Here is a 16,116-nt window from a genome sequence, read left to right as displayed (position 1 = left end):
CGAGGCACCGGGCGCCGTTAGCGCCCGGGCATCGCCGTTTTGTTGTTGGGTCACGAGTGCGCCTCTGCACGCAGGCGCAGGCGCCGCCGCCGCCGCCGCCGCCGCCCGGGAGTGGGGAGCCGGGCTGACTTTTGGAGGGTTGAGTTGCAAGGCGGCGGGCGCATCCCAGAGATGGCGGGGCGGGGAGGGGGGGAGCAGAGGAGGGGGGAGGGAGGTGCAGATTTGCACGGATGGCCTCAGCGGGAGGCGCGGAAATGCAAACGGAGCCTACCGACCGAAAGCCCCCGGGGCCTGGCACCCTCCCCCCCCGCGACTCCCCTTCCCCGGCCCCTGCCCCCCACCCCCACGGCCGGCCTCGGTGACCCGAATGCAGAACATTTTGTATGGTTATTTTGTTTTCCTGCTGCTTGTCTTTTGGAGCGCGTGATCCTGCCCAAACTCGCATTTAGGAACTCGCTACCTAACGTCCTGCGTGGAAGAAGCACTGGAGGGGCTCAGGAAGAAATTAGGCACTTCCATATCTGTATGGGCTGCACAACTTTTAAGCCCGGGAAACTTAAAAGATGCGGACACACACAGGTACAGGAAGCAGAGCCAGACGGCCGCTGGCCGGGAGACTTTGTCTTTCATTCATTCTGTCGGCCTCGGTGGAGTTCCCGGCTAGCAACCAGCCCTGCAACAGAAATTGGGCGGGTTTTTGTTGTGTTGTTGTTGTTGTTTTTCTTAAGGTCCTGCCATTCGCTAGGAGAAAATCGATGCTTCGGTGAGAAACACTCAAGAGAATCGGATCCAGCTTCTCAGCAGCTGGCAAAGAAGTAAAAGGTAAGCCCTTGTTGGCGGCTTTATAGGAGGAGAGTGGTGGAAAGGAATCTAACTCTGAAGGACATGGCAAGGGAATCTTGGGGAGCAGTTTGATTAATGCTTGAGAGAGGATAAGGGTACCGTTTATGCACACTTGGAATGTTTAGGTCCGTGAGTGTTCCCCTGCCCAATGCTTGGGACTGAAGCCGGATAGACTAGAGGAAAAAGTGACAGGACTACACTCAGAATTGGCCCTGGGTTTTTCAACTACATTTTAGTTGTGAGAAAAGCTGGTGCTAAGCTTTCCTCCAGCCGAACGTCCTTGGGGCTCTTGATAAGATGAAGGTATCAAGAGCTACACCAAGCAGTCTCCTAGATGCCCCAGCAGGTGCAGAACACAGTATTTTACTTGTTTTTAACCCTGTGGGCTAGTTAGAGCAGATTATGTTGCAGACTGAGAAACTGAGGCTTGGAGAAATTAGGAATCTGCATGATTACTCTGCCTCCAGACCATGCCCCTGCCAACAAGCACCCTGTAGTGGGAAGTGGCTTCCTGGCTTCCCCACCCCACACCTGAAAGGAGCCATCAGCTCCAGATTGGTCCCCTCAAGAGAAGGCTTCTGCCATATAGTTCTATAGTCTATAATGGCTTTAGACTTGGGCTGGCCTAGTGCTCACAATCCTCCGGCCTCAGCCTCCCAAACACTGGAATTACATTACAGGTGTACCCCACAATACCCATCTGGAGCTGTAAACATAACTTTTGAATGGGAATGAAACACCAGAATTTTTCTTCAACCTCAAGTCTCCTGTGCTAACTTGGCTGCATCCAATCAAGTCATTCAGAGTAAGGGCCTTTCCACCCCCATCCCCACCAAGAACCAGGTCCTTTTTCTTTGCTTCTCCCAAGAGAATGAAAGCTGTTTTGTTTTGTTTTGTTTCTTTTTTTTTTTTTTTTGGTCCGATCATGGGGCCTGAACTCTGGGCCTGGGCACTGTCCCTCAGCTCTTCAGTTCAAGGCTAGCACTCTACCACTTAAGCCACAGCTCCACTTCCGGCTTTTTTTCTTTTTTCTTATGTGGTGCTGAGGAATCGAACCCAGGGCTTCAGGCATGCAAGGCAGGCACTCTACCACTGAGCCACCTTCCCAGCCCTGTTTTTTTCTTTTGTCCAAGAGCAGGATTCAAACTCAGTATTCTGACTCTTGCTCATCACATTGGTGGGCCCTGAACCACCTGAGCCACTCCTCCACCTAATCTTACTCTTAAAAGGAGACTGGGAGGAGACTGGACTCTTAAGATTATGCAGCTGGTCTGTGAGGCTCTGGTGCTCCAGCTGGAGCCCACTTGGTTAAGGCTGCATTTTTTGGCACTGACCAGTTTCACTTTTCCCACAAAATGAAGTGACCCTGCTCAAAGGGGAGCCTAGGCTGAGCTGCGGTGAAAATGACAAGTAAAATAAGGCAAAACTTGGAAATGGGATGTTTGATCTTCTTTCTTCCTCCATCTTTTCTCACTGAGATTCCTCTCTTCTCCCCTTCCCAAAAGCCAGCATTAGGGAAAAAGTCCCCTACCAGCCACCTTATTGTGAAAACAGTTAAAGACCATTTATCACATTAGTGGGAAGTTCCTAGCTTGTCTGAGTGGGGTAGAGTTGACTAGTTGCCTAATTTAATCCCCTCCCTTTACAAACCTTGAGGAAACCACAAACTGAGGGAAGAATAGGCCAGCTGGGTTTTGTTCCCCTTTGACTCCCTGTAAAGCCTTCGCTGCCTGGGTCTAAGGTGTCACTCAATAAATGTTGGGCCTTGATGGATCACCTTGCCCAGCATATTTGCATTTTCTCTTTATCAGTAATGGGCAGATGAAAGGCTTTGTCCTCCTGTTGAAAGAATTCCAAGCATTTGGCTCAAAGTGGGGGGGGGGAGGTTATTTTGGGCCAAAAGGGGGAAGGGCCAAGACCCTTGAGTTCCAGCTTTGGTTGATTGTCTCAAAGGAGTTGAGGAGGGGAGGGAGGGAGCCAGAAAGATGAAATTTTCTTACAGGAAAACTAGAGGACAATTGTATTCAAAATTGCATTAGACCCTCCTGCTGGTTCTTGCAAATCTTGTCTGTTGTTTTCCCATTCATTCGTTCTTTTCAAGGGTCACAGGCTCACTGAGGAGCTATGGGCCCTAAAACAAGGACAGCCCCACTTATACTGGAGACATGGTTGGGAGATGGACTGTTGCCCTTTCCAAGGAAAGGTTGTTGCTGGATGGAACCCTGAGAAACCAGAATTCAGAATTTCTGGTTAGTTAAGAAACTAAAGTTGAGGTTGGGAATGGGGCTCAGCAGTAGAGTGCTTGCCTAGCATGCAGAAAGCCCTGGGTTCGATTCCTCAGTACTACACAGAAAAAAGCCAGAAGTGGTGCTGTGGTTCAAGTGGTAGAGTGCTAGCCTTGAGCAAAAGAAGCTCAGGGACAGTGCCCAGGCCCTGAGTTCAAGCCCCAGGACTGACAAAAAAAAAAAAACTGATGTGCTGGGTGCTAGTGATTCACACCTGAAATCCTATCTACTCAGGAGGTTGAAATCTAAGGATTCAAATCCAGGAAGGTCTATGAGACTTATCTCCAGAAAACTGGAAACAGAGATGTGGCTGGAGCTCAGAGACAACGCCAAAGGCCCTGAGTTTAAGCCCGACGACCAACAACAAAAGAAAAAGAAAAGTAAAAGAAAGTTAAGTTGTTCTCATCAACAGAAATTCAATAGTTCCTGACTTATAAGAACTTAGTATGGGGGCTGTGAATATGGCTTAGTGGCAGAGTGCTTGCCTCACAGGCATGAAGCCCTGAGTTCAATTCCTCAGTACCCAGGACCTGAGTTCAGGCCCCAAGAATTTAGTATACCTTTGAGCAGAGCACGTTACAATTTGATGTCTTTGAATCTTTGCTAAGGCTTTAAGGGTGGGACTGTAATTGCTATTTTACAACCAATGCTTAAATAGAGGTCAAGTTCCTTAACTTCAGTGACTACAACAGCTACAGGATTTGAACCCCAAGCTGATAGAAATCCAGAGCTTGCATACTGACCAGCATATGAACCTCTTAGGGGACTGTTGCATAGGAAAAAAAAACATGTTGGGAATATTATATATCTATACTGTCTAATAGTGTTGCCTCTGGCCACATCTGGCTGTTGAGCAGATATGGGCAATGGGATTAAAGTTTGAAGCCAGTCTGCTACACATTGTAGACCCTGTCTCAGAAAAATGAACAAAAAATGTTGAGCTAAGCATGACAGTACATGCAACTTGGAAGGTTCGAGGCTAGGCTGGACAACATAGCAAGACACAAAAGCACAGCAAAAACAGTTTAGCCTCAATGTCCTTCACACACCAGGCTACACAGCCATTAAAGTTTGATTTGGCTCTGAATCTCCTTTATCAATCTCCTGGAAACACTTGTGGAATGAATGAAGGTTCCTTGAAGACAGGGGATCGTATCTTGGCAAAGGTTTCCTGGAAAAAAGCCCCTGTGGTTTGATGAATGTTTACCATGTGAGCTTGCAGGTGACATATTCTAAGGGCCTGATAGGGTGAGATTGGCTCACCTGCCTGGATCTCACAAATAAACTCAAGACCTAGGATTTGAACCCCAGTACTGTAAAAAGAAAAAGGAAGCTAAAAGTTGGAGAATTAGGAAGTGGTGCTATGGCTCAAGTGGTACAGCACTCGCCTTGAGCAGAAGAGCTCAGGGACAGTGCCCAGCCCTAGAGTTCAAGCCCCACAACTGACAAAAATAAATAAAATAAAAGCCAATTATATATAATGAATCATTAAGTATCTTACATCCTTAGGAAAGATTTAAAAATTGGAAAAAAACCTGAAAACAGAAGGAAAGTTATTTCTTTGGTATCTATTTTGCCTAGTTTTGAACCTGACAGCTAATTTCATTTTATATGTTGTAGTGCCTTTTTAAATGTTGTGCCATGGAGATGTGTAAGCTAAAAATTAGTTCCAGCTGGAGAGGTAACTTAGGGCAGTACACTTGCCCAGCATGTGAAAGCTCTGGGCACAAGAAGGGGAGAAGGAAGAAAAAAGGAGTAGCAGTATAGCAAAAAAAAAGTCATAGCAAATTCTTCCATGCTCTGCATTACTTTTGAAATTCAAAAATATTTTTATTTTAATCTAAGAGGACAACAGACCATGCTATTTCTGTTCCAGATTGTTCTCAAAGACCATTCTTTTTTATTTTTAGTCCTCAGTCCCCAGTAATTGAAGTTTAAAAAAAAAAAAAGTAAGGAAAAGCCTTGACTGTCAGGCCTTAACTTTCAATCTAGAATTCTTCATTTTACAGTATTTCTCCTCTTGTGAAAGGTCTGGAACTAATAGCTGAATTCGTTTAAAGGGTTAATGCCAAGAAGAGAGTCATAAAAGTTCAAAGATTCTTTCAAAACTTGCATCTTTGGATTGATGGACAAGTGTGTTAACCAATGGAAATAAAAAGCCAGAAATTACTTCATCATGCTCAGTTGTCATTGGCTGACAAGCCTCAAGGGATGGATAAGAGGGCTGATAGTTTTAACCCTTTCTGGCAGGACTGTTAGGTTTGCATTTATTTTATTTTCAAATGTGAAGTAGGGATAGTAGAAAAGTCCTCAGAATCTCTAAGTGCCATCTTTAGATCTAACCCCAGTAGGCAGTATTTTACCTAGCAGAGGAATACTCAGAAACAAATCTCCTAGAGAAAAGTTTTGAACTTTTGAAACAGGAAATCAGCTGACTTTGCTGAGTAGGAGGAAAATAGTTTGGTTGACTTTCTGTGCTGTCAGAACAGAGACCCAGGTTGGAGAGGATTCCATTAATCTTGCAAAGTGATCAGTCACTGGGAGGATTGAATTGCATTTCCTGCCTTGAGATGTGGAGACAGATGACCTTTGCTGCAGTCCTCAGACCCCATCTCCCAGCTGGAGAGAGGATGTGTCAGCATTCACTTTCCAGGCTCACCCTACCCTTTGTTCAAAACTCAAACCTTTGTCTTCAGGCTGCAACTTTTTTTTAACCGCCCACAACTTGCAACTTCTGAGAAACACCCTATTTGGCAGAAGATGATACCTGAAGGGGCCCCAGAGCACAGAGCAGGAGCCAGACAGATGGGGGAATTTTGAGAGGGCATTGGGTCTTTGGGTTTTAATTATTGCCCTTTTCTGGGTTCCCTGAATTGCTGAATTTAAAGGAGCCTGAAGTCCAGCAAAATTTCGTGGTAATGCCTCATGGCCTCATGTTTAGATGTCTCTATTGAGGAAAACAGGAGAGCGGTGCTGAGGAGTGGGGGGGGGGGGGCATGCAGCTTTTTACATGCATTATCTCATGTAAGGCATTGATTGCTAAAGCGTTTGCATAGGAAAAATCCCTGAATAGTATGGTGAACTGTTTAACCTTGGACCAAGTGTACCAAATGAGCCTCAAGTTTTCTCATCTGTGAGATGGGGCTAGTTATATAGATGACATTAGAGCCAGATCATAGATCTCAAGAGCCAGTTTTGTATGAAAAGGCTCAATCTGATGCATTTGTTCAGGTGCATTTGGGCCCCCGGGTCATAGAATCCTAACACTAGCTTTCCTTCGCATTGAAGATTTGGGGGAAGACTGCTTAACATGGGTGAAATAGCCCTGTCTCTCTCTCTCTCTCTCTCTCAACTGGCCTCCTTCAAAGCCTGCCCACACTACTTGGAGCTATTTGACTAAATTTGCTCTTGCTGTCCTCCAAGCCCCATGGGGACAGAGGACCTGATGTTATCACAGCTGGGATGTACAAGCATCCTGCATCCTCCTTCAAGACCCCCAAGCTGGGGATGTGGGGTAAGAGAGCAGACTGCTATTTGCATGTGATAGTGGCTTCTGCAGAAGCAGACCTGGGAATATTATCAAGCAATACAGCTTTGGATGCCCCTGCCTGGCCTAGGCACTGGAGACAGATGGCTCAACGGGGTGGGACAGACGCGGAGCCAACTGTTAGGCTGAGAGTAGCCAGCAGTCCCAGGTGGCCCTAGGGGGCGCCTTCACCTTCTGCTCCTGTACTTGCTGAGCCCCTGTGCCCATCTCTGCATCCATCTCCTACTAGCTTGATATCTGACCTAGGCTCCCAGGGGTCACCTTTGCCTGCCTGCTGGGGCAGAAGCTTTGAAAGTAAGTTTGACCTGTTTTGTTTCCACCCCTGTGCTAGGTAATGGCTAGGTATGCAGGGAAGGGTGATTTGCAGCTTGGGTCCCTGACCTTCTGGATGTGCATCCCCAGGGAAGTGACTTCACCTGTCTGAACCTCATTTGCACAGTGGGAATAATGACATTGTTGAGAAATGAAATCAGACTTCTGTTCTCTGAAGCAGTCATCACTATCATGTATTTCACTTTTTTTTTTCTCCTCCCATGAGACTTAACTCCACAAAAGAGATTTTGTTCTGTTTACTTCTATATCCTCAGCCTCTAGGATAGAGCTTGAACATGCTGTAGGTCCTCAGAAAATACCAAATAAAATGAGAGTTAAGTGCCCAATAATGGTAGATACAATTTAGCATTGTAATTAACAACTCAGACTCTGGAACCCAACTGGAAGCAACACAGTTGGAGAAAGGCAAAATGCAGTCTCTTAATAAAGAGGCACAGTTGGTAGGTCTGGCTGCCAAGAGTTTTTGGATCATTTTCTACCTGTGTGACTCAGGACAACTGAGTTTACTTCCCTGCTGCTGTTTCCTCACCTGTAGGATGAAGATAACCAGACCTACCAGGGCACAAAGCAAGGGCAGATGAGGTGGCAGTTGTAAAGTAGGTAGCAGAGCACTTGGCACATGGTAAGCGCTCAGCAAACACCAGCCATAATTACTCTCATTATAGTAATAGACAAGGGGACCTTGGAGTAATTTAACAGTTGCTAGGCACTTACAATATGGCATGGTCCAGCAAGCTCACTTAGTGTTTATTGAGCTGAGTCTGAACTTGACGGGAACAACCATGGCCACATTGTCATTATCTTTTACTTTCCTTTTGTACTGGGGATGAGACCCAGGGTTTTTCACATAAGCACTTCAACACTGAGCTTACTTCCAGCCCTAGTATATTCTAATAATTAAAACATACTGGGGGGCTGGGAAGGTGGCTCAGTGGTAGTGCACTTGCCTTGTATGCATGAGGCCCTAGGTTCGATTCCTCAGCACCACATAAGCAGAAAGAAAAGCCGGAAGTGGTGCTGTGGCTCAAGTGGTAGAGCGCTAGCCTTGAGCTGAAGAGCTGAGGGACAGAGCCCAGGCCCACAACTAGACCAAAAAAATAAAAAACATGCTGGGGGAAGGGGGTAAATTACCCACTGAATTCAAGCATGAGTTAAGAGAATCACTATCAGAGATAACATCAGTTGCCTAGTGTATTCCGGGTACCATATTGGGTTCTACAGAAAGGGCAGTGAGCTCAAACAAACTGTATGGCTAATGCTTTCAGAGAACTGTCACTGAGCTGAGGGCAAGGGGAATGGCATAGTTGGTGGAACACTACCTGTGAATGACAGCTGGGAATGGAACCCAGAGCCCTGCATGCTTGAGGAGTGGGCTACCTCTTGAGTGCCTCTAGCAATAAAGGTATATAATGCTTCCAGAGTCATAATATAGGGGAGGTTGACTTTGACTTGGTCTGAAGCTAGGGAGGAAGTCAGGAAAGCTATACCAAGGAAGTAGTGTACAGAACTGAGTGCTCAGGGAGAGAAGAGCTTAGCTAGGCTGAGCATTGGGGAAGTGCCCTCAGCAGAGAAAACAGCAGATGCAAAGGCCTTGTGATTGGGGTGCACATGTTCTAAGGGAACTGAAAGAGAGTTCCATGTGACCCAAGAGGAATGAACTGAGTGTGTGTGAGAGGCAGACAGGAAGAATTAATAAGTACATGGGGAATGAGAGATGATATCCAGTCAAGCTGAAGGTATGTGTAACTTAAAATGTGGCCCATTCCATTGGTAGGAACTGTGAAAACGACATGAAAGCATGGGCATAAATACAGACTTGCATGCACGGAACAAAGACTCAGCTGGAGGGTACACAGACTGCCAAGCAGTTTTCCTTAGAAGACAGCCTGGCTGGGCACTGTTAGCTCATTCCTTAATTTAGTTACTCAGGACCCTGAGATCTGCAGGATCAAGGTTGAAGGCCAGCGCAGTCAGAAAAATCCATTGGACTTCATCTCCCAAATCAGTAAAAAGCATGGCTGGAGGCAAGGTGTAAATGGTAAAGTAACAAGCATAAGCTTCAAACCCTGTACTGGCCAAATAATTTTTATGTAGTACCACTTTACTGGGAAGTCAGTGTAGTCCTTGGGCAGCTAAAGTACGGGAAAGGTGGAGGCACGGAAGGAGAGAGTCAATGGGAGGACAGTAAGGAAAGGCCATACTTAGGATAGTTACAGAATTCATCTACTGGACCCTGGACAAAGGTTCTTCCCTGGTCTGTGACCTCCCTGACCCCATCCTCTGTGTCCCTTGGCTTTTCACACCTCAGCCACACTGAGGCCCTGGGGCAGAGGTAAGAGGTGCAGGACACTGACCTGAGGCTAGTTAGCCTGAGCATCATAGAGATGGTCACCACATCGGGAATGGAGGCTGAGAGGATCTGAAGAAGACCTGTGCAATAAACATACAAGTGTGTGTGTGTGGCAGAAACTAGGTAACCTACTCCTATAGGTGTCTACATGGATGACCCCAATCAGTCCAATAACCTGAGCACTAGTGGCCTATTATCCTACTTACTCCAGAGGCTGGGATCTGAAGATCACACTTTAAAGCCAGCCTGGGCAGGAAAATCCTTGAGACGTTTTTGTTGTGGGACCAGTCCTTGAGCCTTAAACTCAGGTCCTTGGCACTGTCCCTGAGCCTCTCTGCTCTAGGCTAGTGCTCTACTACTTGAGCCACAGTGCTACTTTTGGCTTTTTCTGTATATGTGGTACTGAGGAATTGAACCCAGGGCTTCCTGCATGCTAGGCAAGCACTCTACTACGAAGCCACATTTTCAGCCTCCCCCCACTTTTTTTTTTTTTTTTTGGTCAGTTGTAGGGTTTGAATGTGGGGCTTGGGTGCTGTCGAGCAATGACTCAAATAGTAAAGCTCTAGACTTAAAAGTGAAAGTTCAGGGACAGCCCCAGGCCTCAAGATAGCAGCACAAAGTAAAACAAAAAAGCTTGAACATTAAAGCAGGCTGCTTAGTCCATTTGGGCTGCTAAGCAAGAGAAATGTATTTATTGGTCTCTGGTAGGGGCTCACCTTGAAGCTATAACTAGCATGAAGGTAGGAACTAGCTAGAGCTCTCCAGGTCTTTTTTTTTTTTTTTGCCAGTCCTGGGGCTTGAACTCAGGGCCTGGGCATTGTCTTGGAGATTCTTTTGCTCAAGGCTAGCACTCTACTACTTGAGCCATGTGCCACTTCTGGCTTTTTCTGTGTATGTGGTACTGAGGAATCGAACCCAGGGCTTAATGTGTACTAGGCAAACACTCTCCTAAGCCACATTCCCAGCCCTCTTTTTTTTTTTTTCCAGTGCTTTGTGCTAGGCTTTGAGCTACATCCCTAGCCATCCCACAGGCCCAGAGATCCATGTTATAAACACCAATCCCATTGTTGAGGGCAAAAGCTCAGAAGACTTAATGATTTCCCATCTCAATACCATCACACTGGGTATGAGTGCCACATTCCCACAGAGGAATTTTGGAGTGACCTCAACATTCATACCATAGCAAATGCATATGGTTCAAAACAGTCCAGTTTGAGATGGTAGGTGCTGGAAGTGACTTGTATTGATGAGACGAGAGGCACTCAGAGCAGGAAGATCAAGGCCAGTGAGAATAAAAAATGAGCAGGTAATTTGTACGAAATGTATGTATGTATCAGAGTATCTTATATACCTTGAATATACATATTTGGGGGGAGTGAAATATTTTAAAATAGGGGCTAGTATGCAGCTCAGTGGGACAGCATGTGGTTAGCATGTACAAAACCCTGGGTTAGATCCCCAGCACTCCAAAATTAGTTTTATTTGTGCATATATATGCATGTTTGTAAGTTTCTGCTGACATAAGCCACATTTCCAATTTGGCATTTTGCTGGCTAATTGATGAGTCATAGACTTTTCTGCTTGGGATGGCTTCAAACCTGGATCTTCTAAGTGTCAAGACTCCTGAGTAAGCCGGGCGCTGGTGGCTCACGCCTGTAATCCTAGCTACTCAGGAGGCTGAGATCTGAGGATCGCGGTTCAAAGCCAGCCCGGGCATGAGAGACCGTGAGACTCCTATCTCCAATAAACCACCGGAAAACCGGAAGTGGCGCTGTAGCTCAAGTGGTAGAGCACTTGCCCTGAGCTGAAGAGCTGAGGGACAGTGCCCAAGCCTAGAGTTCAAGCCCCACTACCGACCAAAAAAAAAAAAAGACTCCTGAGTAGCTAGAGCTCGTATTACTAGGGGCAAGCCACCGGTGCCTGACTTAAATTATTTCATTTTATTTTTCCAGTCCTGGGGCTTGAACACAGAGCCTAGCCTAGGCTCTGTCCTTGAGCCTTTCTTGAGCCACAGCACCACTTCCAGCTTTTTCTGAGTAGTCTCATGGATTTTCCTGCCCTGGCTGGCTTTGAACCACAGAGATGTTAGGATTACAGGTGTGAGCCATTGGTGCCTGACAAATCCTAAATTTTAAACTTAGCCTTTGTGTAATAATAATAAAGTCTTATCCCAGCTTCCTGGCATGATAGCTTCAAAAATCCTTCAGATCTTCAAAGGGATTTGTCTTTTTTTTTGCTAATGAGTTGATTACTGGCTGGTGGCCCCCTGGTGGAGGGCTGGTCTCTGGTAGACCAAAAGTCACTTCAGAGGATGGGAACTTTCCTAGCCTCAAAAAAGGGCTAAATTAGGCTGAAGGTTAAACTTGGTCACTAGTGGCCAATGAGTTGATCAATTACACATAAAAATTCAAAAGGGAGAATGAGGATGTAGCTGTGTGGAAGAGCCTTTGCCAGGCACGTTTGAGGTTTGAGGCTGTAGGATAGAAACACAAAGCCCTAAAGAACAAAGTTGAGAGCCAACAACTTGTTCTGAAGTGCCCAGAGGGTGTGGAAGTCACACCCTTTCACCTTTACCTCGGTCCTGCAAGGCTCTTAATCAGTATCCATTGTACCTTCCCAGATAATAAACTGATAAATATAAGTAAACTTTCCCTTCTCAGAGCTGAATTGAATCACTGGTGGGAAGGGGTAGGAACTCTGTTTTGTAGCTGGTCTCTGAAAGTACAGGGAAAACAAACTGGGGTTCAGGGGTTCAGTCTTACGGCTGAGCACTCAGCCTATCTAAGGAGTGCCATTTCTGGCTTTTTAGTAGTTAATTGGAGACAAAAATTTCACAAACTTTTCTGCCTAGGCTGGTTTTAGCTTCAATCCTCAAATCTCAGCTTCCTGAGTAGCTAGGATTTTACAGGGGTGAGCCACAGACATCTGGCGATAATTTAAAATTTTTTTTAATTTGGCACTGTAAAGTTCAGGCAAGTGGTTATGACAAGAGTCATAACCTTAAATCCTTCATTTTATAGCTTACAAAGTCAGGCCAAGTAGAGCCAGCTCCTGGCTCACCAGCAGTACCACGTTTGGAGTCAGCTGCTGCCTTCTTACTAGTTGAATTAATGAACACAGGGGCCAGTAGCAGTAATCAGATCTCAGGCCTCAAAGGAGATGTATTACAGGAAGACTCCTTTAGGGGTACTGGGAAACAGACAAGAAAGTGGGAGGGACTGTCCAGCCTCACCTTCACAAATCTATTTCCTAAATAAGGCAAGTCTGAGAAAAGTGCCTGGGAGCACAAGGTGATAAAGGTGAATACACCCACATTACAACCTTTTCTTTGTCAGTCATGGGGCCTGAACTCTGGGCCTGGGCGCTGTCCCTCAGCTCTTCAGCTCAAGGCTATTGCTCTACCACTTGAGCCACAGTACCACTTCTGGCTTTTTCTGCTTATGTGGTGCTGTGGAATCGAACCCAGGGCCTCATCCATGCAAGGCAAGCACTCTACCCCTGTGCCATCTTCCCAGCCCTATAACCTTTTCTTTATTTACAGGCTGTTTCAGCAGGAACACCAGGGATTCCTTCATTCAGAGATTTATTGAACTACTGTATACCTAGGCACCGGTTAAAGATGGGGACATCCAGTAGATATTTATTATTCAAAGCAGCACAGGCAGACAAATCTACAAGACTTTTACATCCAGTTAGCCAACAAAAAGCAGGAACTGAAGTTGTCACTCAAGTTGTAGGGTGCCATGAGTGGAAAAAAGGTGAATGAGAGCTAGGCACCTGTGGCTCATGCATAGAATCCTAGCTACTCAGGAGGCTGAGATCTGAAGATCAAGGTTCAAAGCCAGCCCAGGCAAGAAAGTCTGTGACTCTTCTCTCCAATTAAGCACCAAAAAAAAAAAAAAAAGCCTGAAGTGGAGCTATGACTCAAGTGATAAAGCACTAGTCTTGAACAAAAAGGCTCAAGGACAGCCTCCAGGCCCTGAGTTCAAGCTCCAGGACCAGGACACACACAAGAAGAGTAGTTTATGGCCTGGGTGAGTGGCAAAGGAAGCTCAGAGGGAGAACTCAGGTTTTAAGGAAAGTTAAGGGCCAGAATTGTCTAGATTCTCTGATGTGCTAAATATGGGAAGGAAAGGCTCGGGGAAGGAAAGGGTGATGAGCACATCCATTTCCCCACTTTCCCTGGGGCCTCACAGAGCCACTGTGCGCTTTACTTGTTCCTGGGAAGCTGGGCATTTTTATGTGATTAGCCTGGAACAGTTCTCTGGGAAATAAATGCCCTCAGTCTAAAGGGCTTTTATGAGTCAGGACAGGGGATTAAAGGCATCCATGCTGCTGAGAAATCCCAGGGTCAGGAGACATTAGAGCACAGAGACTTTTAATCTAAACCTTAAACGTTTTTATTTTTCACTCCCTGAACTCAGGGTGTCACTTTAAATACATGTTTGGCAACATCAGCTGTTCTATTTTTCTTTTTAATTATACAAAGAGAGATCCTGGAAGCAGCCCAGCCCTAGGCTGAGGGTAGCAAAGGAAGTCTGGCAGCAGCAGTTGAAAGCAGACACTAAATAAAAATCCGGTGGATTTGAAATCCTTTTGTGGAAACGGAGAGACAGAAGTTCCCACTACCCTCCCCTTGCTGTGGCCAGGTCTGACTCAGGCCTTCTAAAAAGAGGCTGACAGACTCATCAACTTAGCATGGACACAGGACATTTGGATGGGTGTCCATGTGGATAAAAATACCTCACCAGCACTGAGCCTGTACCTTGGGCTTGGTCCCAAGCCCCAGTTCTCACTCTCCCTGCCTCCCCACCTTTGACTCTCAGCAAAAAAACCGCCAACTCCGTCCTGTGGACCGTGTGCCAAGCACTGCGCCAAAGTGTTCTTGTGCACTTTACGGACTCAACTGCTCTGTGATGGGGAATCTGCAACTTAGTGAGGCGGAGATAGAACCCAGTCCCCAGTGCTGGGCCTGGGATTCTTTGCCCTCGGACCCACCCCTCACTCACTCTTCTCTGCTTTGTTCGGAAGCACAGGGAGGCCACCCCTGCAGCTGTCCAATCAGCAGGCTTTCTACACAGACACACCAACGGGATGTAGGGACGGGAGTTTGGTGGGCGGGAAGAAGGGAGGAGCCAGAGTTTCTCCAACCTCCCTACATCTCCGGTTTGTCTACTTCTCTCCCAGCAGACAGGCCCAGTCTGGATCTGGCTTCTCTACCAACTTCATTCCAGTCCCTTCTGGGTACCAGTAACACCACTTCCTTTCTCCGTCCGTCGGCACCCCTGCCATTGCTCATATGTAGGAGCTCCAACATCTCTAGTTTGCCTTTCTTCATAAACCTTCCACTGCTTAAGGAAAATTCTAACAACTCCTCCATGCTGGTTCCTATTCTTCCTGCTTGCATACTGCGGGGTGGGGGTGGAGGGGTCATACTGTTCATTGGGTTTGGAAGGAAGCTCGATTCTTCCAACAGAACACACTTCACAAGAGGAAGAACAGTAGCCACCATTTATTGAGCATTGTGCTGACTGCCAGACAGATGTTCTTCGTGGAACAGTAATAACAGCCTTGGCTGCCAAAGTGCCCTCACTGTTCCCACTCGACAGATGGGGCTTAGAGAGGCTGGGGTGCTTGCCCAAAGTGGCAGAGTTACATATAGATGAAACAGGTTCAGACCCCGTGAAGAGTGCCTCCCTGCAAAGTCTGTGTGTTTTTTTTCATCTCTGTGGACACCCAGAACACACCTGCAAGCCTCCTGGTAAGAACATTAGCACACTGCTTGCCCTCCCCACTCATTGCAGGGGCCTCAGTTAACTTCTGTTGTAATGAAGCACTGTGATCCAGGATTCTCTAGAACAAGACATGTATCATCATCTAAACTCCTCACTGCATCAGCAGGGCTTCAGGGAAAGGTCTGTGCTAAGCTTTGCTCCCACATAAACAGAAAAAGCCAGAAGTAGTGCTGTGGCTCAAGTGGTAGAGAGTCAACCATCTGAACAAGAAGAGCCTAGCAGGTGTGAGGCCCTGACTTCAAACCCCAGTATAGAGGAAGGCAAGAAGGAAGGGAGGGAGGGAAAACAGGTTAATTGCCTTCATGACTTTGGGGTTGGAAAAGACTGCTTATCCTGGACACACAAAAAAACACTAGCCTAGCAATTGGACTGAACCCTCAGGGCCTAGGAAGAGGAGGATGAACCTGTAAGGCAGAGCACGTGCTTCCCTGGGATGAGTTCTAGGCTCAGCAGACTATTTTGAGATGAATAGCAGAACTTAATTTTGAATTCTGCAACCAGTCCCTTGACAACGTCTAACTCTGTCTTTCCAGCATGATTTATTCTTTGACCGTGAAAACCTTCTGGATCACTTCTAATGCTGCTTTCCAGATGACTTGTGAAGCTGGCACCGGAGCTCAGCAGCAGGATTTCATAGAGCTCAGCTCCATAGGACAACCTTGAATTATCAGAAACAAGTAATATGGAAATGCATGGCTTCCCAAAGGAGTGAACTTCCCATCACCAATGGTATGCAAGCACTATTCTGAGAGAGCTCATGCTCAAGAAATGAGGCTTGGGCCGGGCGCTGGTGGCTCACGCCTGTAATCCTAGCTACTCAGGAGGCTGAGATCTGAGGATGGCGGTTCAAAGCCAGCCCGGGCAGAAGAGACCGTGAGACTCCTATCTCCAATAAACCACCAGAAAACCGGAAGTGGCGCTGTAGCTCAAGTGGTAGAGCGCTCGCCTTGAGCTGAAGAGCTG

The 16,116-nt window shown here is 46.6% G+C and overlaps 1 long non-coding RNA gene across 1 annotated transcript in view; it reads left to right on the top strand.

The window, feature by feature from the left end:
- Positions 1–446: 446 nt before the first annotated feature.
- The window catches only part of LOC105990667, a 17,090-nt gene continuing 1,420 nt past the window's right edge, over positions 447–16,116 (top strand). The window contains exons 1-2 of the long non-coding RNA XR_001175323.1: positions 447–822; positions 15,687–15,882. This is a non-coding gene — a long non-coding RNA (uncharacterized LOC105990667). The remainder of the gene's footprint in view (positions 823–15,686; positions 15,883–16,116) is intronic.

This window comes from Dipodomys ordii, unplaced genomic scaffold, assembly GCF_000151885.1.
Source record: "Dipodomys ordii isolate 6190 unplaced genomic scaffold, Dord_2.0 Scaffold66, whole genome shotgun sequence".
NCBI lineage: Eukaryota > Metazoa > Chordata > Mammalia > Rodentia > Heteromyidae > Dipodomys > Dipodomys ordii.
Note: the sequence above shows the minus strand (reverse complement) of the source record. Positions and strands in the feature narration are given on the sequence as shown.